The 24,989-nt window shown below is 46.6% G+C and overlaps 2 protein-coding genes across 4 annotated transcripts in view; one reads left to right on the top strand and one right to left on the bottom strand.

Moving 5' to 3' along the window:
* The first annotated feature begins 1,294 nt into the window (after positions 1-1,294).
* The window catches only part of TPPP3 (tubulin polymerization promoting protein family member 3), a 37,240-nt gene continuing 13,545 nt past the window's right edge, over positions 1,295-24,989 (top strand). Inside the window, exon 1 of the mRNA XM_075577159.1 lies at positions 1,295-1,517. The gene's annotated coding sequence lies outside the window, so the exon portion shown is untranslated. The remainder of the gene's footprint in view (positions 1,518-24,989) is intronic.
* RBL2 (RB transcriptional corepressor like 2) overlaps positions 12,510-24,989 on the bottom strand; it is a 162,006-nt gene continuing 149,526 nt past the window's right edge. Inside the window, exon 25 of one of the 3 annotated variants that reach the window (XR_012789210.1) lies at positions 12,510-12,918. The gene's annotated coding sequence lies outside the window, so the exon portion shown is untranslated. The remainder of the gene's footprint in view (positions 12,919-24,989) is intronic. The other 2 variants (XR_012789211.1, XR_012789213.1) reach the window with 2 other exon arrangements.

Here is a 24,989-nt window from a genome sequence, read left to right as displayed (position 1 = left end):
TTCCCGGTGTTGGCTCCTTGTGACCTCGACAAGTCACTCTATCTCCCTGTGCCTCAGGTACCAATAAATAGATTGTAAGCTCCACAGGACAGGGACCTGTACCTGCAAAATGTCTCTGTAAAGCGCTGCGTAAAATTACCAGCTCTATACAGGAACATGCTATTATTATGTTTATCGAAAAAAGGAGAACGAATGGATTGGCCGTGACATGTTTAGTAGATTAAAGGAAAGTAACTAGGGACATTTGAAAATAAAAATCAGAAAAGCAGAAGTATTTTGTAAATCATGTTTCAAACTTTGAATGTCTCCATGGTAACCAAACGCTTTGGAGTATTTTCACAATCTTTATCTAATCTCTTTCAAGACAATGTTTGCAAACTCTTCTGTGTACGGGTAAATAGCTGATGCCTGATTCCTCCTCCCCCCCCCCCTCCGTTATCTTGGTTAAACCAATTACACTACCGTCATCTGCCAAAGAGATTAGGGGGAAGAACAACGATTCCCCGATAAGATGAGAACCAGATTGGATATGGAGAAAATAGAACTCTTATTTGAGTCACTGAACCGTTTTGAGAAAGCCGCTTAGCGTGACAAGTGGTTTTAATACCCTTTCCGTGAGACTGCCTGGAGAGACTTTTCCAAAATGGCTTAGGCTGCGCTTATACTAAGGCTGCGCTTATAGTGCCGGCGACGGAGACGCTGCGGTCGCTGGAAAAATCAAATTGACTTACAGCGATCGCGACCAAGCCGTTGCTCCGCTTCTACTATAAGCGCACGCGACGGCAGCAATTTGCTTTGCCGCGCCGGCACTATAAGCGTGGCCATAGAATGGAGGGATTTTGGATTCCAATTATATTAGTTTCTTTACACAGACACCCCTTCACTGCCAGAGACCTGCAATGCATTGTGGGGGGAAAAATCCCCAAACAACTGAAATTCACCACCCTCAGACCTGCCAAAAATTCTCGTCGCTGCCCAAAGGGGCCTAAATATCCCAAACTATTTCTGCTTTTAATTTTCAAACCTAAACACTCAGTTCATTATTTTTATTTTATAACAATACAGGGTTTATTGTCCCTCCCCCCCCAAAAAAAATAAAAGTAAAAGGAATTCCCTATCCCTGCTATGTTATACAGCTTTAGACCAGGCCTGGTTTATTAAACTCCGTTGCCGGGCGGAGAGATTTTCACTAGCCCAGGCTTAGAGGGGCGAGCCAAGTGCATGAACCAAACCATGACATGCTTTGTTCAGTGTGACACTCCCCTCTTATAACGCACCCAATCTAGTGACAAGTATTGGGAGATTCCACCCAGCCAGCAAAGAAGGGACTTGTATTACGCCTCTGAATGACCGTGGTCATTTATATTTCTATCACACTCCCTTGCTGTGTAACAGGATGTCTCTATGGATACAGGAATAAACAGGAGATAATAGCCCTACGTTTTTTTTAAGCAGGCATTTCATTCTACCGAGCAGGAGGCGTGTGGAGGCATCTGAGACAGAGCACACAGCACAGGGTAAGCACAGACACCTCTGCTTAATACTGATGCCTTTAACCACTGCACCAGCACACAGTATTTACACACATTATTAATACACAACGCCCAAGGCAGAAACACTGCATGTTATATACACATCTACCCCAACGTCATACTACATTTTTTTAAACCAAGCAGTACTTGCTGCCCTGGGATGAATGATCTGCTCCGGGCATGATGATCGGACCAAGTCTTCTGCTTGGTCTGAGCCTCCCTGAGCTTAGCCTGTGCCAACCCCATAAGCATTTCTAGCCAGTCTCGGAGATCCACCACATAACATACAGTACAGTACTGCTGTTAATTGATGTGCAAACGATAGTAACGTCATCTTCTCCCTGATTATTACCAAGTACAGCTGAGTACAATACATGATTCCTGTGACTGGGAAAGATTTGTTATTCCACCCGGCGCGAGCAGATGTAGAGATCTGTCTTCTCTGACACACAGTAGCTAGGAAGCAGAAATAAACCTAATACACATTAGTAGGCAGCAGGCTCTAAAATAGCCCAGCACCGTCCGTCTGTTTATCCGAGCAGTAACAAAGCATGCTAAGGACATTTTTAGCATGTGTGAGCTAGATATCATGATAACACATCACTAATGACAAGCAAGGGAGAATTTTCATTTGTAACCATGGGGGGGGGGGGGGGGAAACCCTATAATTACATTGTGAAATTCTGAGGATCCCCCAACCCTCTCTAATAGTGTGTCTGAGATCAGATGCATTGTAAAGAACCCCAACCCTCTCTAATAGCGCGTCTGAGATCAGATGCATTGTAAGGAACCCCAACCCTCTCTAATAGCGTGTCTGAGATCAGATGCATTGTAAGGAACCCCAACCCTCTCTAATAGCGCGTCTGAGATCAGATGCATTGTAAGGAACCCCAACCCTCTCTAATAGCGCGTCTGAGATCAGGTACATTGTAAATTCTTCTGTATTTGGTACAATTTTCAAATGACCTGAGAATTGCAGGGAACCCTTTACTGATGCCCGGGGAACCCAAGTTGAAAAACACTGTCTAAGTGTAACTAACGTAAACGATTATTTAAATATACACCTGTTTGACAACAGGAAAACAAGGTTTGGATACAGATTTCTTGCATGCAGAATAAAATACATCACTATCCTGGGCAGTTTTAATGCAAACTTGCACGTCAAAGAATATCATATGTGTATTAAATATGTCTGTCCTCTTGGAAGGATGAGGATGCTAGAATAAGGGTCTTGGCAGCTATTTATGGAGGAGGGCACTATTAACCCTGTTACTGCAAGAGACAGCAACGGGGTTTAATTATACAATGTATGGTAAGGATGCAGTTAAACACCAAATACACTTTTTATGCTGTCTGCAGTGATCCATGCCTTTATGCCATAGCAGAGTGGGGCTCGACTTCAGTCCTCAAGCCCTGCTCCAATGGGTCAGGTTTCCAGGATATCCCTGCTTCAGCATAGGTGGCTCAGTCAGTCCCTGCTTCAGCACAGGTGGCTCAATCAAAGGCTTAGTCTTTGATTGAGCCTCTGATTGGGCTGTGCTGAAGCTGGGATATCCTGAAAACCTGACCTGTTGGAGGTGGCTTGAGGACCGGAGTTGTGCACCGCAGCCATAGCATGTCCAATATAAAATCCACGACCAGCGATTTTGGTCGCCATGTCGCTGTGCAGCGCCTTCGCGGTCACACCCGCGACAGACTTCACGCCTTTATTTTGCGCGCTGCAACACCGTCACCACTGAGCGGTTTCAGCGAGGGGGGGGACAGCAATAACATGAGCCGCACCCATCCGGCAGTGAAGAGGTTAAGGCCGCCCCATAGGACATTTCATTGAAGGAATAAGATGACAGGTTCCCTGGATAATGATAATAATTATCCGAGCACATCTGCTCTCCTGCATCCCCCCCGTGACATACTGTATATCACACGGGCATCGGAACGCCTTGTTGCACTGACAGTAAAATAAGGCTTTATTAGCGGGAACACCCTCAGCCCCGCTCCCTGCACTCCCCGCCATTGTGCGAAGAAGCCGCCCCGTCTCCCACCCCCCGAGCGTCTTCGCAATGACGCGTTGCTTACCACCATGACAGGCGGTTGTCACGGCGACGGGATGGCTGAGCGACGGCGGGGGCATGATTTGTGCCTGCAGGGGGATTAAAGGGATATAGGGTGGGGTCCTTGCAAAGGGTGGGAGAGAGAAACCAATTATCTAAAGTGAAAAAAAAACTGTACATGTGCTATTAACCATTTCTCTGCTGGGGCCAGAGAGGGAGAGCCTGGGGCACGTTTGAGTGCAGTATTATTGAAAGGGTTAATTTGGTTAGGTGTAGGCAGAAAAGCCTAGGCAGTTCCACAGTGTATAACAGTATGTATATAAGCTGTATGTGTGTGTATATAACAGTGTATATATACGTGTGTGTACCTTTATAACAGTATATATACAGGTGTGTATCTGTATAACAGTATACATACATGTGTGGGTCTGTGTGTATCTATATAACAGAATATATACAGGTGTGGGTCTGTGTGTATCTATATAACATTATATATACAGGTGTGGGTCTCTGTATATCTATATAACAGTATATATACAGGTGTGGGTCTGTGTGTATCTATACAACAGTATATATACAGGTGTGGGTCTCTGTATATCTATATAACAGTGTATATACAGGTGTGGGTCTCTGTATATCTATATAACAGTATATATACAGGTGTGGCTCTCTGTATATCTATATAACAGTGTATATACAGGTGTGGGTCTCTGTATATCTATATAACAGTGTATATACAGATGTGGGTCTGTGTGTATCTATATAACAGTATATATGCATGTGTGGGTCTGTGTGTTCTATATAGTGTGTCAGTGAAATTGTGCAGTGGTTAAGGAGCATCAGGTGCTGGCATTGATGGATCGGCAGCTCTAACTGGCACAGGGCCCTATTAACCCCTTCCCTCACTCTGCATGGGATTCTAGTGCTCTGCCCCTCTGGCCTTGAAGAGGTTAACATGTTGAGCGTACAAACATTTGCCCTGTCTGCCTCCTGTCATGTATGTAACACGTATGTAACTGTTCATGTGAAACATTGACTGTTTGATGCTGCCAGCGGTAACTCCATGTCTCGGCGCTGGGATGAGGTCACGGTTGTATTATTAGCCGCACTGCGGCGCCGTTTCAGGGCTGGTCCAGCCTGCCAGAGACGTCAGTCTCAGACAGCCTTTAACCAGGGTTAATTTGAGACCCCGCGGCTATAAGGCTGTCTGGCGAGGAAGTCTTCGACGTTTGTTCCTACATTTGCAACGAACGGATACCTAGCAAAAACCTTAATGGTGATTGGCTTTCTCTGCGCAATGCGTCACTGCCTCCACTGGCGTGGAAGTCTGAGCTGATCGCCGTTATTTTTTTGTGTGGTATGGTTTTACTGGTGTGTAGTGGGAATTCCAACTCCAGTCCTCAAGGGCCACCAACAGGTCAGCTTTTCAGGATATCCCTGCTTCAGCACAGGTGGCTCAATCAGTGGCTCAGTCGAAGCCATCACTTCTGATTGCGCCCTGTGCTAGGATGCCATCAGCCCTAAGAGAGCGAGCATTGTGTGCACCCAGGGAGCCAGAGCCCATTGCGTAGTCGCTACGTCCAAGGGCACTCAAAGGGTTAATAAGTAAACTTAAAGGTATGTGCAGAAAATGTAAATTAAATACTGTATATCCCCCTCCTAGGGCCAAAGTGTACTAATGGCAGTGACATGGTTAAGGGGTCAGTCCCTCCAGCTGCTGCGGGCCTCCCTCACTGTCCCACGCTCCTGCGGGCCTCCCTCACTGTCCCACGCTGCTGCGGGCCTCCCTCACTGTCCCACGCTGCTGCGGGCCTCCCTCACTGTCCCACGCTGCTGCGGGCCTCCCTCATTGTCCCACGCTGCTGCGGGCCTCCCTCACTGTCACGTGCTGCTGCGGGCCTCCCTCACTGTCCTGCGCTGCTGCGGGCCTCCCTCACTGTCACGTGCTGCTGCGGGCCTCCCTCACTGTCACGTGCTGCTGCGGGCCTCCCTCACTGTCACGTGCTGCTGCGGGCCTCCCTCCCTGTCCCGCGCTGCTGCGGGCCTCCTTCACTGTCACGCGCTGCTGCGGGCCTCCCTCACTGTCACGTGCTGCGGGCCTCCCTCACTGTCACGCGCTGCTGCGGGCCTCCCTCATTGTCACGCGCTGCTGCGGGCCTCCCTCACTGTCACGCGCTGCTGCGGGCCTCCCTCACTGTCACACGGTGCTGCGGGCCTCCCTCACTGTCACGCGCTGCTGCGGGCCTCCCTCACTGTCCCGTGCTGCTGCTGGCCTCCCTCACTGTCCCATGGTGCTGCGGGCCTCCCTCACTGTCACGCGCTGCTGCGGGCCTCCCTCACTGTCCCGTGCTGCTGCTGGCCTCCCTCACTGTCCCATGCTGCTGCGGGCCTCCCTCACTGTCACGTGCTGCTGCGGGCCTCCCTCACTGTCACGTGCTGCTGCGGGCCTCCCTCACTGTCACGTGCTGCTGCGGGCCTCCCTCACTGTCACACGCTGCTGCGGGCCTCCCTCACTGTCCCACGCTGCTGCGGGCCTCCCTCACTGTCCCATGCTGCTGCGGGCCTCCCTCACTGTCCCATGCTGCTGCGGGCCTCCCTCACTGTCACGTGCTGCTGCGGGCCTCCCTCACTGTCACGTGCTGCTGCGGGCCTCCCTCACTGTCACGTGCTGCTGCGGGCCTCCCTCACTGTCACGTGCTGCTGCGGGCCTCCCTCACTGTCACGTGCTGCTGCGGGCCTCCCTCACTGTCACACGCTGCTGCGGGCCTCCCTCACTGTCCCATGCTGCTGCGGGCCTCCCTCACTGTCCCATGCTGCTGCGGGCCTCCCTCACTGTCACGTGCTGCTGCGGGCCTCCCTCACTGTCACGTGCTGCTGCGGGCCTCCCTCACTGTCACGTGCTGCTGCGGGCCTCCCTCACTGTCACGTGCTGCTGCGGGCCTCCCTCACTGTCCCACGCTGCTGCGGGCCTCCCTCACTGTCCCATGCTGCTGCGGGCCTCCCTCACTGTCCCATGCTGCTGCGGGCCTCCCTCACTGTCACGTGCTGCTGCGGGCCTCCCTCACTGTCACGTGCTGCTGCGGGCCTCCCTCACTGTCACGTGCTGCTGCGGGCCTCCCTCACTGTCACGTGCTGCTGCGGGCCTCCCTCACTGTCACGTGCTGCTGCGGGCCTCCCTCACTGTCACGTGCTGCTGCGGGCCTCCCTCACTGTCCTGCGCTGCTGCGGGCCTCCCTCACTGTCACGTGCTGCTGCGGGCCTGCCTCACTGTCACACGCTGCTGCGGGCCTCCCTCACTGTCCCGCGCTGCTGCGGGCCTCCCTCACTGTCACACGCTGCTGCGGGCCTCCCTCACCGTCCTGCACTGCTGCGGGCCTCCCTCACTGTCCCATGCTGCTGCGGGCCTCCCTCACTGTCCCACGCTGCTGCGGGCCTCCCTTACTGTCCTGACTGCTGCGGGCCTCCCTCACTGTCCTGACTGCTGCGGGCCTCCCTCACTGTCACACGCTGCTGCGGGCCTCCCTCACTGCTGCGGGCCTCCCTCACTGTCCCATGCTGCTGCGGGCCTCCCTCACTGTCATGCGCTGTTGCGGGCCTCCCTCACTGTCACACGCTGCTGTGGGCATCCCTCACTGTCCTGCGCTTTGCCTCTCTCCTCTGCTGGTGACGCCGAATCTGGTACCGTCCTCGGAATAAGGAGATACACTCACACAGTGTGCACAAATAAAATATACACTCATAAGTGTGCACAAATAAAATATACACTCACATAAGTGCACAGGTAAGATATACACTAACATAAGTGTGCACTGGTAAGATATACACTCACATAAGTGTGCACAGGTAAGATATACACTCACATAAGTGCACAGGTAAGATATACACTCACATAAGTGTGCACAGGTAAGATATACACTCACATAAGTGTGCACAGGTAAGATATACACTCACATAAGTGTGCACAGGTAAGATATACAATCACATAAGTGTGCACAGGTAAGATATACACTCACATAAGTGTGCACAGGTAAGAAATACACTCACATAAGTGTGCACAGGTAAGAAATACACTCACATAAGTGCACAGGTAAGATATACACTCACATAAGTGTGCACAGGTAAGATATACACTCGCTTAAGTGCACAGGTAAGATATACACTCACATAAGTGCACAGGTAAGATATACACTCGCTTAAGTGCACAGGTAAGATATACACTCGCTTAAGTGCACAGGTAAAATGCATAGGAGAGAATAACAGTCACCGCCCCGGCACCAGGAATCTTGCAAGTCCGGTGTCCCCGGGGAAAGGCATCTGCATGGGCTGACCGCCGGATCAATGTGAGGCTTTAAAAAGGAGAACTAAGAATGGTACAATCAACCCTAAGCAGGAGCAGCAGCCACCTTAGTGAGGCAAAGCAGAGACGCCCGCTGGGAAAGGAATGAGCCCACTCAAAGGTCGCACCACTCAACTCCGTGCGTCCTAATGAGATGATGTCACTTTGCCCCACTAAGGCTGGGGCCATGGTGCCGCAGACCGTGCGGAGGCGTCCGCACGCTGAGCGATCAGACTGCCTTAAGGCAGTGTCGCGTCCATGCAACGTGCGCGCGCGGAAGCGGGGGGCGCGCGTTGTGCAAGAAATCAGTTCAAACTGATTTCTTGGCGCGACAGGCCGGTCACGCGAGTGGTTCGCCCAATGAGGGCGAACCAGATCCATGACGCCCCTAGGAACGGCCCCCCACCATGGCCAGGGAAAGCACCCGCTTCACAGTCTCCGCACGACTCCATATGGGCGATGGCCCCAGCCTGACTCTGGCTTCTCTTTCTATATACTCCCACACACCATTTGCAGTTCTAATTTGACACTACATAATTATTATTATTTTATTACATTTATTATTTTTTCCGCCTTATTTCATGATGTTTTCCTATGGGGGATATTTTGATGCCGAATTCAAACATGAAAACCTACAACTTGTAAAACAAAAATTGGGTTGGCCTATGAGGAAGTAGAAATGGACTCGGACTCCCCAGGACTGAAGCTCACACATCTAGTGGCGATTTCTTAATATGTCACATGCTATTTGAGTGACGTGACCTTTTTTTTAGGATTTATTTTTATACCCTTCTATAAATGTTTCTCAGTTTCACGGATTATGTCAATTATGTTTATTACTTCCAGCATGATCTGATTTATTTGCCATCTGGAACAACTGTGCTCCGTATTATATGTGCTGTCAAATTGCTTTCAAAGGAGACTGAGCTCAATCATGTGTGTACAAGGTTGGCGTATTGCTAAGAGTGTTAATCCCGCCTAGGGGCAAAGTGTACTAATGGCAGTGACATGGTTAAGGGGTCAGTCCCTCCTGTGGCCAAAGTGTACTAATGGCAGTGACATGGTTAAGGAATCAGTCTCTCCAAGGAGCAAAGTGTACTAATGGCAGTGACATGGTTAAGGGGTCAGCCCCTCCAAGGAGCAAAGTGTACTAATGGCAGTGACATGGTTAAGGGGTCAGCCCCTCTAAGGAGCAAAGTGTACTAATGGCAGTGACATGGTTAAGGGATCAGTCCCTCCTAGGGCCAAAGTGTACTAATGGCAGTGACATGGTTAAGGGATCAGTCTCTCCAAGGAGCAAAGTGTACTAATGATAGGGCAGGATAAAACCTTTGCATATATCAGCGAGTCTGTCTTTAGACTGTATAACATAGGTAGGTTGAACTTGATGGACATATGTCTTTTTTTTAACCACCTCAACTATGTAACTATATGTAGCATGTATGTGTGCGCCTCAGTGTGTCTGTACAGTATGTGAACCTTGCAGTGGTACTGAGCAGGGTTAGCCTATATTTCGTGGTCACCATTAACCCCAGTGACTTTGTGACGGTCGCTTAGGCTGCAAAGTTGATCGTCAGCAGGGGCTTGTGTCAATTAACCCCTGCGTTGCCAGAGGGGCCCGCAACGCAGTGCGTTGTTAAACAAAACGAATGGTTCTTACAAAGTGGGTGTGTGTGTGTGGTCTCCACGTGTGGTTTGCATTTCCTATTGTGTGGGAAAGCCGATGAGTGATGACAATCTTAATGTATTGAGCGATGCAAATGTAATCAACGTAAGAACCATTCAACGTTCATTCGGGAATGAGCTCACAAGTCTAGCAGGCGACATTTGTGTTTGATCAGTGTGAAGTTTGCCAAGCAATTATTCCATGAATATATTATTCAGGGGGGAAGGGCTAAGGGCACTAGTCTTTCAAGTGGGAGTTGCAAACCCAATGCCACCTCTTGGCGGCCATGGGCAAGTTTCTTTATCTAGCTACGCCTTCAAAATGAGATGCCAAGCTCTATAATAATAATAATATGACCGTGCACTAAGAGTTGACAATCTGAGTTTGGTGCCGTAAACACAGGGAGATAATGTGATATTCTCAATGTTGCAAGGAAAGTTGAAATTGGGGTTCGAAGCAGGCTTAACCACCTCAAGGGCAAACTTCATACCACTGAGATACTGCATCAAGTCAACGTTGTCTGTTGTGTAGGGTACCCCTCGATGAGATGTGAAACACTAAACTATCGTTAAATCCTTGTAATGCAGTAACCTCCTACTCAATTAGTAACGGGTCCATAATGTGGTTCTTGAGGCCGCGATGGGAAAATGGCAAACTAGGAGTTAGGGGAGGGGTTGGGGGGGGGGGGGTGGTTTTGGGAGAGGGAGCTTGCGGCGGCATTATTTAGAGCAAGGGAGGAAGAGTCCATCCTAGTGGCGGATTAAGACACTGGGGCCACTTGGCACTAAGACTTTGGGGTCCTTGCCTCGAGGCAGCACTCCTCCTGCAGCGTCGCGGCATGATGCCGTTGCATTGTCATGGCAACGTGTCACCATGTAACCTTGTGGGGCTTCTAGGCACGTGCCTAGTGGATCCAGCACTGGTTCACCCACTTGACTATGGACGAAGCACGAGGTTCCTCCTGCTCCTGTCTTCTTTTACTGGGCGCCCCCTTTGGTTGTATATATATGTTATTGTTAAAAGTTTATTAAAAAACAAGAAAGTGGTAAAGGTGAAGGGCTATGAAGGGGAAACAGTGGACTATGGTGGTCAAGTTGGTTATGTGGTGGTTTCTTGTTTGTGTTGTCACAGCCTGTGTTGGGGGTAGTGGTCACTTTGGAAGGACGGATCAGGTTCGCAGTTGGAAATGAGATGGGGACAGTGTTGCCAGGCTGTGGTCGGGCGGCCAGTCTGCTGATATCCTTCCAGTTTGGCCTAGTGGTATTTATATATTTCCTGCTAGGCTGGTATGGCAGGTGGGTTTGGTGGTTATTATTGGTGAACCCCAGCTGTTGTGCAATCTGACCATATTAGTCATGTGCATTGTTATCAATAAAAGCTGTGGCCACTTATCCCCATTTAGTATTTGTTGGTAGAGATGGACGAATTTTTCGCCTACATCCGAATCCGTCAAACGAAATTATAATAGGGGGAGGAGTATAAAATAGGGTTACAATGCAAGGCTCCGGGCCTCCTGGTCAGATTATGAAGAATACGAACGGGCTAAAACGGATGAAGTCAGCAGATTTGGCCTGAAGAGCTCGGGAAAATCCACGGATCAGACAGGTTCACCCTTCTCTATTTGTTGGGTATAGTAATGGTTGAGTTTTAAGAGGCATTAAATCAAAACTCCAGGCATCATTTGCTAAACATATATATATGCAACGCTCCTTGCCTGGCTCTAAAGGAGTTTACATGGACTTGGATACATATACATAGCTGGGCTCAGTCTCTGAGACCTGGTCAGGGTGCTGGGTCGGTGCAGGCTGGGCTCCATCTATGAGATCTGGTCAGGGTGCTGGTTCGGTGCAGGTTGGGCTCATTCTCAGACCTAGTCAGAGTGCTGGGTCAGTGCAGGCTTGGCTCAGTCTCAGACCTGGTCAGGGTGCTGGGTCAGTGCAGGCTGGGCTCAGTCTCTCAGACCTGGTCAGGGTGCTGGGTCAGTGCAGGCTGGGTGTTGATACCTAGATAGAATAAGGATCGGCGCCAGGAACTCTTATAGTACAAAAGAGCTTTATTCACATATTGATAATGCTCGTCATACAAAAACAGACTTCACTTAAAATATTAACTGGTGGCAAATATGGTTACTCTGTGCTTCTTCCCCTGGTAGCTCTCACTCCTACGCTGGGGAGGTACTTCTGCTAGTTCCCCTTAGTAATAGTTAGAATGGCAATCTCCTGCATAGTGTCAATAATGCCCCATCTCAAGTGGGCCTGTGGTGTGAATATACCCCATTACCCTGTGTACTTCCTACCTCTTCCATGCATATTAGATCAGACATTTACTTAGGACCTTCCGGTTGGACCGATCTGATTCTATTCTGGAGCTACTACTCTGAGAACTCCCTGCTAAGCACACACTCCTCTTCCTGAATGAGAGCAATCTTGGGCCATTACTATGGACCCAAACTATATAGGGCATGTTCTTTAACTGAAACCTTAAATGGTGACAGGACATCCTTAATACACATAACTATGTACCCAAACCTATTTCCAGGTCTCGCGATGAGGCTTCAGTCTGAACTCTGAAGAACCAGCTTATAGAACATTGGGAGGAGCTATATATACCCTTATATCTACCTGCAGTGACATCACTGGTCACAAGACATGCAAAGGAGGGGCTATCTTTTTCTGCACAGTCATCCTACATCACATGATGGGGGAGCGGAGTAACATGGGGGAACCCACACAGTTAACCCATTAACGCTATTAACCCCTTAATCTAATTAGTAGTCTCGAAAGGGAGTGTGGGGGGGGGGGGGGATTGGATGATATATATATATATATATATATATATATATATATATATATATATATATATATATATATATATATATATATATATATATATATATATATATATATGGAAAAAGAAAGAAACAGGCGCACACCTAGTGCATTACCACAATAAAAATGTATTGAATGAACATAAAATCTAACAAATGGCCACTCACAAAGATACAGCAAATATAAGCGTGTATGAGATAGGCTCTCATGTGCCATGCAGCTCAATCACCAGCGTCCGTCCGCAATCAATGGCGTCGTCACGTGGATCAGCTCCGTGAACCGGAACCGGAAGAGGGGTCTTTCACCTTCAGTGCTCCACCATATAGGTCCCTCCGGGAAACAGACACCTCCGATGTACAAATGCATAAGGTTGCAAGCCGGGAGAGCAGCACACGGGAGCCAAGAGTTCTCAGTCAACCTGCATCAGTGTTTGTGGACAAATGGCGGCCGGACTCTAGCCACGCCCTACGCGTTTCGTCATCAAATGACGACTTCTTCAGGGGATCTATATATATATATATGTATGTATGACAGAGAACACAAAGTATACCGCATCAACACAATACGTAACTGTTGCCCAAAAACTGTCCTAATATATGATAAAATATCAATAGACAGTGGAGCTCAAGGATAATAAATGTATAACGCAACAAAAAAGTATCCTTATAATAAAGCACACGGGCATACCATGAATATGATTATAAATGCAAAATGTATTGGTATAAAGATAAAAACAAGGGGAGAAAAATATAAAAGAGGAGGGGGGCTCACAACTGACAATACATATACGTCAGGCAGGGGTCCCCCTCCACAGACTCCAGTGCCTTTTCCCAGTACAGGAGGCTTTTGCTACTCGTATTTTGGTCATAACAACTACACTATTTTGGTGATGTATCAATATTCACCATTATTGTGATACAATGCTCTCATTCTATTCGCTGATATTATTCTAGGCAATATTGTCTTTATTTGTATTTATTGCTATACCACAGGCTTATCTCTATTTCTTGTACACAGGTCTGCAGTTTGTGTTACTATACAGATGAGTGCCTTTTACAGAGCTACCAACTTTTTGTTTCCATACATTTTGGCTGTTTATGATATCAGCCATTGGTGATTTCCTTGACCAATTTATGTGCCTTTGCCTCATGGTATATATGTATTGTCAATTGTGAGTCCCCCCCTCTTTTATATTTTTCTCCCCTTGTTTTTATCTTTATACCAATAAATTTTGCATTTATAATCATATTCATGGTATGCCCGTGTGCTTTATTATAAGGATACTTTTTGTTGCGTTATATATATATCCACACATACACACACATAGGATGGGCAGTACATTACTTTCACGTTATAAACCTCAATGGCATTAATTAGATACAACCCCAAAACACAGATGTTTTCCACAGACAACAACATGACAAATATACATTCCTGAGCCACAAAGGGGTCTTGGGCAACCGCCCCACTTGGTAAATATGGGCCACAGTTCCACCTAGAACCAAACTGAACCGATGGCAGTGGCATGCTTAGGAAGTTAAATCTAAGTGATGGACACAAACCTTTACATCTATTCATATTTTGAAATAATTAAACACATTTGGAAACATGTCGAGCTGAGACATCTTAACAGCGGTTTCACCATTTAAAGGATCAGTCTCATGGAGCGGTCAAAAATAAATGTCGTTAACTTATTGACTTTAAAATGTAAAAAAATGAATTAGCATTAAAAATGAATATAATTTCCTTTTCTTCCCTGCATGAATTCCCGTTTATCATTGCTTACTTAAATTGATCTGTTTGACTAATGCTGGCATCATAATGACCGTACAAACAGAGGACAATAGATTATTTACCTGTGGATTTAGGATTGTCAGACAGCCTTATCATCAAAGGAGATCAGATGAGCGATCCTACTGTGAATACCCTTCAAACGCAAGGGAAAATAAACCCCCAGGGAATATAAGAGAGAGGGGCCATGGTTTTGACCCCCTTGCCGGTAATTAGAGGCCAAGTTTGTACCCCTCGCATTGTGTACATTGTGATACTAGAAAGCACAGCCCCTTTTAAAAAGAAGTTGGTAGAAAATGTTATTTTTTACGGCTTTTTCATGCAGATAAAAAAAGGGGCATGAGTCAGTTTCAGTTTATACAAAAGAAAGTTAGCAGGGCCGTGGGGGGATAAATAGATGAATTGTTTGTATTTACATGATATCAAGTAAATAAACAGATTGAAAAACCAGATGAGGACAAACACACGCAAACAGATACAGAAGATCTCTATCTCTATATCCCACAGTGTACTCGGCACTTTACAAAAGAGACAATCAAATAGAGAATTATTATACAATAAGTGCTGCAAACAAAATCAGACCAGCGCAAAGGAAATCCCTGCCCCGGAGAGTTTACAATCTAAGCGGCAGAGTATAGAGATAATTGGCGGTGAAGCAAACAAAACATACATGTAGCTGTTGGCTTTAGTGCACACGTATGTGTGACTATGGCAGACTGGTAATGTCATGAATGCAGGGATTGTGTTTGGGTCACGATTGGGAAGGACCTCTCTCCTGAACGCTGACACTTTCCAGTCTGTGTTCTGCCGCTGTAACCGGAAGCATTGGCTTCACGTCAGAAACGGATTTTCATTCCGACTATCCCCTGCGATTTGTTATCAGCAAGTAAAAAACTGCCGGCCGCTGTTACTCTGCCCAAGGGGAAGAGCCGCAGAGCTTCGTTAGGTACTTAACAAGACGTCAACTGAAGTTAGGACCTCGTTAAGCGCTAACGGGGATCTTCAAAGCTCAGTAACAAAGCGTTAATTGGTGCTTTCTGCTGTAACGAGACCGAGACCTTACGTCACTATAACGGACGTTTGTGATAATGAGATGCAGAAGGGGCGTTCCATGTAACAGCGCAGATCCGCAGAGCGCCGGTATAGTTACCGCAGGAATTTAACGCTACATTAGTTAGAGCAGGGTTCTCAACTCCAGTCCTCAAAATCATCCAGCAGGTCAGGTTTTCCGGATATCCCTGCTTCAGCAAAGGTGCCCCAATTAGTGGCTTTCAGCTTCAGCACAGGTGGCTCAAGTCCACAGAGGGAAGAGAGAGCAAGGTGGGGGGAGATATATCCAGCAAGGAAAAGCAAGACAGCGAGGGACAGGCTGCAGAGGGAAGAGGGAGCGAGGCGGGGGGGGGATATATCCAGCAAGGAAAAGCAAGACAGCGAGGGACAGGCCGCAGAGGGAAGAGAGAGCGAGGCGGGGGGGGGGGGGGGGATATATCCAGCAAGGAAAAGCAAGACAGCGAGGGACAGGCCGCAGAAGGAAGAGAGAGCGAGGCGGGGGGGTGGGGGGGGATATATCCAGCAAGGAAAAGCAAGACAGCGAGGGACAGGCCGCAGAGGGAAGAGAGAGCGAGGCGGGGGGGGGGGGGGTGGATATATCCAGCAAGGAAAAGCAAGACAGCGAGGCACAGGGACAGGCTGCAGAGGGAAGAGAGCGCGAGGCGGGGGGGGGATATATCCAGCAAGGAAAAGCAAGACAACGAGGGACAGGCCGCAGAGGGAAGAGAGAGCGAGGCGGGGGGGGGGGGGATATATCCAGCAAGGAAAAGCAAGACAGCGAGGGACAGGCCGCAGAGGGAAGAGAGAGCGAGACGGGGGGAGATATATCCAGCAAGGAAAAGCAAGACAGCGAGGGACAGGCCGCAGAGGGAAGAGAGAGCGAGGCGGGGGGAGATATATCCAGCAAGGAAAAGCAAGACAGCGAGGGACAGGCCGCAGAGGGAAGAGGGAGCGAGGCGGGGGGGGGGGGGATATATCCAGCAAGGAAAAGCAAGACAGCGAGGGACAGGCTGCAGAGGGAAGAGAGAGCGAGGTGGGGGGTGGGGGGGGGGGGATATATCCAGCAAGGAAAAGCAAGACAGCGAGGGACAGGTCGCAGAGGGAAGAGAGAGCGAGGCGGGGGGAGATATATCCAGCAAGGAAAAGCAAGACAGCGAGGGACAGGCCGCAGAGGGAAGAGAGAGCGAGGCGGGGGGGGGAGATATATCCAGCAAGGAAAAGCAAGACAGAGAGGGACAGGCCGCAGAGGGAAGAGAGAGCGAGGCGGGGGGGGGGGGGAGGAGGGGTATATCTAGCAAGGAAAAGCAAGACAGAGAGGCAGAGGAACCCAGAGAAAATGGTAAAGGTTTTATTTGTTTGGCGCGGGACTAGCGTGTAAGTCAGCCCCTTCGCTCATTTTAAGGTGGGAGGTGTCATGATAATGTCATGAAGTAATAGATATTTTAACCCCTCTGTTGCTTAAGGGGTTAATGAGCTACACTTCTTATAACAAAATACAAAATGCTGAGTTTGGAACTGGTCAGGACTGTTTCTTTGAGCTGCTCTGAGCTTCAAAGGAACTTACTTGGGGCAGGGTGGAGACTGAGCCACCTGTGCTGAAGCTGGGATATCCTTAAACCTGACCTGTTGGGTTGGGGAGATTGAGGTATGGAGTTGAGAACCCCTGAGTTAGGTCAGAGCTAAAGGTTACTCACATCCACACCCCGATACAGGGTCAGGATAAGTGTGAGATCACAGTGATTGAACGATCATATTGTTAATTACAGGGCTCTTTCCCTCTCCTCTCTTGAATTAAACACCTTTTCACAGTGTCTGCATGGGAGTAACGCCATGTTATATGAAGATAACGCAGGGCAGGGATAACTCCACATGGCGTTACGCGTATGAGATCACTATTGCCCAATCATTCTGCATATATTTAGCTTTATACACGCAGAGAACGGACGTTACATATTTAGGAAACGTAACGTTAGTAGCCCTGATACAACGTTGTTCTTTAGATCCGCGCTGCGGAATATGTTAGCGCATTACAAATAAATGATAATAATTGACCCCAAACGCGTTTCTGTTAACTTTGCACTTTTTGGTCGCCACTGGAGTTGTTCAAAATGGCGTCCGTCCCGCACCGAAAATTCGATTCCCTGCAAAACGGTTTGCCAAGACTCAAATGTCACCGAATTAGCAAGTGAGAGAAACACGTATGTGCTTTATAGTCTGAGCGTTACGCGGAGAGCATATTCAATGACACTGACGTATTAATAAGTGAGAGGTAAAAAGATGGCGCTTAAGGATCTATAACTGGGGATAAGACTCCAGTCTTCAAGGGCCACCAACAGGTAGGATTTCCAGGCGGCTTCTCCAAAAATACTGGACACAATGGTGAAAGGTGCGATGTACTCGAGACACACAATCACAATCACGTCTCTCGGCTCCATGATGTTTCCTCCTCTCCCCGGCTCCTGACATCTCCTTCTGATTGGCTGCATTGCCAAGCTGCAGCCAATTAGGATGGAGGAAGCTGCTCAGCCTGCTAGCTGCAGCCCTGCTCTTTCTCCGCTCAGGGAAATCATTAGGCCCCCCAAGCCGGTCAAGTCACTATGTCCAGAGAGGTAATACCGGTATACACATACACGCCCAGAGAGGTAATACCGGTATACACATACACGCCCAGAGAGGTAATACCGGCATACACATACACGCCCAAAGAGGTAATACTGGTATGTACATGCATGTCCAGAGAGGTAATACCGGTATACACATACATGTCCAGTATTACCTCTCATTTTTTACTGGATAGAGTGTCCAAATACAGGGCAGTCCGTCTCAATAGTGGACACCTGGCAACCCTATGCAACAGGTGAGGTTTTAAGAATATCCCTGCTTCAGCACAGGTGGCTAAATCAGTGGCTCAGTCAAAGATGGCACTACCTGTGCTGAAGCAAGGAAATCCTTAAAACCTGACTTGGTGGCCCGTGATAGCTGGATTTGCCTACTCCTGCTCCAGAGGTTTAAAGTGGTATTTCCTTGTTTAGGAATTCTCCGTCTTTCATGCTGTACCAACAGGCCAAATATAAAGACCTAAACGGAGTACTAACGGTGGTAGGAATAAAATGGCAGATTTCCAACTCTAATATCCGTTTTACTGGGAAAAATAAATAAATTAGGGTTTTTGTGTGGGGGTGGGGGGGTGGGTCGCCCAGAACATAATTACAACAGCTACGTAAAATGTATTTTCAGAACAAACATAGGCGCCCATTACTCCATACACATGAATCATTTTCCCGAGACATTTGCCTCATAGCTCTGACAAGGATGGGTGGCAGTTGAAGCCAAGTCCTTGACACGACCTTCAAAAAAAAAAAAAAAAAACATGAAATGCTCAGACTTTCTAAGACAAATTAAAGAAACCCTTGAAAAAGTGAGCGCAGGACATGCACGTCTGTGTTGACATTACATCTTAGTATTAGAAAGTCAAGAGTCATAGCAACGGGATGTAACACAAATATTGAACCATAAAGTGTGTTTTATGTCAAATAGCAACTGAAGTTGCTGCCACGGAATACAAACAAAACATGCTCTCATCGTTTCTCTGCGAAAGTGGAGGCGCTTCATTCTGCTACGTAATATCTTGGATTGCTGCACCAAGTGAAGTCTTATATAAACCTGCAAAACCTGTGAAATCTTATATAATTATTATTATTATTTTTTTCAAATAAATCAGTTCTGTGGTATTAGATAATAGTGACTGTTTTTTATTCTTTTTTTTATTATTCAACGTGTAATGCTATTTTTAATGAGTTTTAAGCATCCTTTAGTTTCTATCGCAGGTTTCAGCACACCTCCCAAGTAGAGCAAAATATATGTGTAACACTTTCCTGGTTCTGATCGTTTGATGCCAATGTTTCCAGAAGTTTGAGCTGCAAACTGTAACAATAGTAACCTTAGTAATATCAGGATACATTGTAGCTGCTGAGTTGCACCGACTGAAGGATTGATTGAGAATGAAAGGCGGCCATTATGTTAGGCACACAATCAGGATTTTGACAGATTTATAACAGGAGCAATAAACGATTGCCTGTTTAGGTAAGAATGTAGAATTATACATTGTCACACGCTTTACATATACAGATAAGAAATACATTTTTTTTAAAGGGGTAAATTACTATTGCTGCTATAAATAGATACCAGTGTTGTTTCGCTACTCGTGCTAGACCAGGGCTCGCCAACTCCATTCCTCAAGGGCCACCAACAGGTCAGGTTTTCAGGATATGCCTGCTTCAGCACAGGTGGCTCAATCAGTGTCAAACACTGCACCACCTGTGCTGAAGCTGAAGTATCCTGAAAACCTGGCCTGTTGGTGGCCCTTGAGGACTGGAGTTGGCGCCCCTGTGCTAGGCGGAGATACTTCCAAGAACTCCCCACTGAAGTCCCATAATGTAACCAGTTTCTCACACACACAAAGCGTTCTGTGCAATGTACAGGTGGTCCTGCCGGGGCCAAACACGCAGTGTTTATAGGTACTGTAAATAAAATCGGTACCGGAATTGGGTCCAGTTACAGGGCATGAACAGGTATATAAGGAGAGGTCCGCTCACTTTTACCTGTAAATTCGAACGGGGCAATAAAAATAAATGGGGGGTGTTATAAACCCATAAAGTGCCTCATAAAAGTATAACGGTAAACGCAGGTTTGCGGTAAACTCTTGAAGTTTATTAACTGCTTATTTGTCGGGACTTTTTACAGCATATTCCTGGCTCAGGAGCTGAACAGGGAAATAGTTTGATTTTGACAGTCTTATAATAAATATTATGTGTGGTTTAAAGGAGTAATACATGATTGTTATTTTTTTTACATAGATAAGAACTCAGGGGTCTCCAGAGCTGAACTTCATTAATTTCAGTTCCAGGGACCCCCTGGTATGTGTGATTCTTCCCAGAGAAGGGGTCACTGGTTACTTTCCGTTATTTAAATCGTGCCGCCCAATAGGAAGCCGCGATGAATGACAATGCAGGAGATTTCAACTGACATTTTGTTAGCCCGGGAGGTAACGCTACTGGCAGCACCTTCCAAGATAAGTATTTTGGGGACTGTAGGGTCCCAGGGAAATTGAAATCAACGCGGTTTAGCTCCAAAGACCCCCGGCTTCCCACACATGTTAAAAAAAAAAAAAGCACGTTAAAAAAAATTACAAATAAAACAGAATATCACAAAACAGGTACAGCAAATAAATACCCCATGTGTGAGCACTTTCATGTCTCAGCCAGGTCTGCATCCCTGCCCTTCCCCATTATCCCTTAGCATGCAGTGTTTCCACTGCAGCCAGGCTGTGCTGAAAAGCCAGGTACAGTAATTGTAGCAGACAGAAGCTTATGTTAAAAAGGATCAGAAGTAAAGAGTGAGACGGATAGTGTGCTCATTTGCATGTCGTTACCCAGAATCCCTGGCTGCAGTGGGAGCGCTGTGTGCTAAGAGATAATGGGGACAGGCAGGCTTGCAGACCTGTCTGAGACATGTGAATGTGCTCACACGTGGGGTTTGTATTTGCTGTACGGCGGAGGTATTGTCTCTTATTTACCCCCCGTAACTTATACAAAACAGGAAGAGATTTTGTTAGCTGGTCACTGTTGGAGCCGTCATTAATCAAACAGAAACCTAAGTAGCCAAGCTGCTGGAATCCGGTGTTCCCGGCAAGAAGTGATATATACTCATCTTCCACAAGATACAAATAAGACAGTTATTTATTTATTTTTTAAAGCAGTCCGCGCTTATCGCCCTTTATTTTGCATTTAATTTGTTACTTAGGTCTCTTCTCGCCTTTTCCAACGCTGGTTTTATTTATTTTAAACTTGATGAACCATTCCCGGAACCTCGGAAGGAAGAGTGTAAGAAAATCCGGATTCTTAACACCAAAAAAAACCCACATTTATTTAGAGAACAGGGCATTCTAAAGGGGCAAAAGATACTAACATTATAGGAGTTGAACTCATGCTGGATTTTGGGGAGCAGTTGCTGCTTAAAGGGGGACTGAATCTTTCTAGAGAAGATGATTGCAATGATATATTATTTAAGAATTCTTGTTGACCCTCTAAATTGAACTGTCCCTTTGATTATTGAAAAGCCCCCCGTCCTTCAAAGAAAGCCTATCTGTCATACGCCTAGCATCCCACTCCAATCCCATAGGGACCAATCCCCACCCTATGTCACCAATCCCCAAACCTCACTGCAAGCAGCTGTCGGGTTGGATCATATTCTACATTCCACCTTACTATGAGCCACATTACCTTTTTGTTTCAGCATTGTCCCTCGTTTCCTCTAGAGTGTAAGCTCTCCGGATCAGAATCCTCATTCCCTTCTGTTTGTGCTCGTCTGTCCTTATCTGGTATTTAACTCTATTCAGGGTTGCCACCTTCTATTGGAAGCTAACACGGAGACTTTTGCAATTACATTTTCCCCCATGTATTTATTTTATTTATATATTTATTTCTCTTACCTTCAGCGGCGGCCTTTCCTGGCATCTCCCCCTGCAAGGTCCTGTCAGCATGGCTCTGTGACATCAAATGGCACACGTTGCCATGGCAACATGACGTCGCGGCGCCATGCTGTGTGAAGTTGCCATGACACTGGGGCGCCGTGTAGTGCCGAGGAGTCACGTGACGCCCGTTGTCTTGGCAACGTGATGCTGTGTGACGTCATGTAGCGTCCTACTGTCACGGCAACGCGACACAGCGTGACGCCATGTAGCATCCCATTGTCACGGCAACACAGCGCACTTTCACGTTGCGGAGCCACGTTGACTGGACCCTGGAGGGGGAGATGCAGATGCTGCCACCCCGGAGATTCTTCAGGTAAACCTGTAGCCTGGAGATACGCGTCCGAAACCCGTAGTCTCCGATTCAAGCCCGGAGCGGTGGCGATCTTGACTGTATGTCATTTACATCTCTCTGAATATGTTGGCGCTTCATAAATAAACGCTAACAATACAATGTCGTCATTTTGACAGAAAATTGTTTGCAACTAATTTGTACGTCAAGATAAATTGCGGAGAGTGATAATATAGAAGCTATTAGGGAAGCAAAATTCCAATGGATGTATCCCATGGTGCTTTGCCCTGATTCCAGAGATCTCTTATGTGTGTGTGTGTTTGTCTAACGGCTCTGGAGTTTTATTTGCTAATAAACGCCAAGTGCGCGTCTAATAAACAATGCAAGAGATGTATTTACAGCGAGATAGGACTGGGGCTACATGCCCGTAACTACGAAGCAGTGCTATGCCATACGGCACCTTTCTGACTCCCAAAGTTAGTTGAGTTGAATGGGTCAATAAGTCATCTTCCGGCGCTGGCATGGTCTAGCACCACTTAGTGTACATGGCACACTGTCTTCGCACTCTTTAACTACAAAGGATAGGCCCAGAAATCTCTTGGAGAATGGACATTTCCGCAGACTTTATTGTAATGGCGCAAGTGAAGATAGACGTGAATAGAATGTTATAGTTACATGTCCAGAAGTGTTTAGCCGTTCCACAGCAAACAAAACTCATTGGTCTCGCCCATGCCTGACGGGGACTCGGTGAGACAGGGAAGTACTGTGTGTGGTGTGGGCTTGTACAACTCCACGAGGTCTGGAAATCTCTGTACGCTATAATTTAATTTATGAAGAAACACTACTGTTCGTCCCTTAAAGTTACAACGTACATCTCATAACCTCCAACCAGTCTTTGAGACTTTGGAAAACAAATGAAGAACGTTGTTGGGTTCCTTGTCCAAATATAAATCAGACTTAAAGCAAACGCTTGTTCTAGTTTCCTTGGAAAGAAAGAAGGATTTTCTTTCCATCGTGGCCTGTGAATGGGGGGGGGGGGTTCAACATGTTTACAAACTAACTTTATAAAATACAAGAAATGTCAGATTTTAAAAGTCAATCACTCAAATTTAACTCTATAAACGTGCTATAGCCAAAGGTTCATTTTGGTCCTAGTAGAGATTGACCCTTTAAATGTTGGTAACATGGCATTTAGCCTAGGTTATGCATTATGTTACCACTCTGGAGATGAGCAAAACTGTACAGAATGCATTTGCCAAATTGTAAGCGTTCCCCCCCAGATCGACCCCCTGCAAAATGTCTCGCGGAGCCTCAAAGGGCTATTAATGTCATCAACTTAGTAAGCTCTCAGCAAAATATAGGTAGCCAGTGAGCCAAACATGGCTGATGTACTTACAGTAGTCACTGAATTAGGCAAAACAATTGCACCGTATGTATCAAAGTCAAATATTGCTTGGGAACCAATAGGATTTTGTTCTTTCATACATTTGGTGGAATATTTATTGCCTCAGAATTACACCCCTTTTGCCTTGATTCATATATACCCCCCATTGACTTAATGATCGGCCAATCCCTGATGCAGCTTTTTTTTTTCCAGCTAAAAAAAGGGCAAATTTTTCTAATAGTCTCATTTATTCGAAAAACAGTTTAATCCTTTGAGTGCGGCGGGGTCGCAGTACCCGCTTGCAACGGCCTCTCCGGCACAGAGCCGGCATGGGACTGTGGCGCCGGCCATTTTCCCTACAGGGCAGCTCCCGTCCTGCGCTCCATGTGGTCTAACCCGGGGGGGAAACGGACCCCTTGAGGGCACCCGGCAGTTTATGTCTAAAAAAAATTCAACAAAATTGCAAATGTGAAAGGGATTTCAAGAGAAATTAAATGAGTTTCTAAAGGAATTTCTTGTGATTAAGACACAATATCTTTTTTTGTGAGGGAAGCAATAAGAATACATTATTATAGTACCAGCTGCTATTGTTCAGGCCCTGGAGGAAGCTTATGTCTGGAGATTTTTAGTTAGATGTGGGTCATTGTGATATTTTATGTTTGATTACACACTCAGAAATAGAGGACTAACCACGTCATACTTTTTGCATAATAGCTTGTCGAGATAAACTAAACGTTGGGATTGTTTTCTCAATAGATAGTGGTTTGGATTTAGATCCAAAAAAACAAAAATTGTGCTTTTGGTTTTGCAACATGCAACATGATGGAAATATCAAACCAAGCAGGAACATTTAAAAAAAATACCAACTACTGTATTTGTGAAATATACAGACCTTTTCGCAAATGTTTTTTTTTTTTAAATTCCCAAACTTGTAAGTTCACCCAGTTTATAAAATATATGTATATTTTTAAATCCAAGGGTGAACATGTCTCTGGATTTTTGGCTGGAATTTCACTTGGATTCGGAAACCCGTTGCGAAGTTGGACTGGATGTGTGAACGTCCATTCTTAATGTTTAATAAGCAGTGCTAATCTAAGACACGGCTTAATAAATAAGGGCCCATTCAAGTCAATGGTGATGAACGGTCTTCCTGCGCAGATAATTTATGGTGTATAACTTCGTAGTAAATATAGCCCAGCGTCCTTTAATTCTTAAGTAAACCCGGTATGATTGCACAGTAAATAATTGTTACATTTGGCACAAACCAGTGCTCGGTCTTGAAAGCTGTCCAAGTTATTACAGAAACTATGATAAACGCGCAGAAGCATTTTAATGCGGATAAAACATGATATGTACCTGCTCAGCGAAACTGAGCAAATACTGTATATTGATAGGCTAGAATTAAGATATGCATAGCAGAGTTATTATAATCTAATGGGAGTTGTACAGTAGGACAATTATATGGGTTCAACTTACTTAGGACCAAGTTGGAATGTCAGAAATGTGTTTAACCATTTCGGGGCAGAAAAC

The sequence above is a fragment of the Ascaphus truei genome, chromosome 19, assembly GCF_040206685.1.
Source record: "Ascaphus truei isolate aAscTru1 chromosome 19, aAscTru1.hap1, whole genome shotgun sequence".
Taxonomy (NCBI): Eukaryota; Metazoa; Chordata; class Amphibia; order Anura; family Ascaphidae; genus Ascaphus; species Ascaphus truei.
The sequence above is the reverse complement of the archived record's forward strand: the minus strand, read 5'-3'. Positions and strand labels throughout refer to the sequence as shown.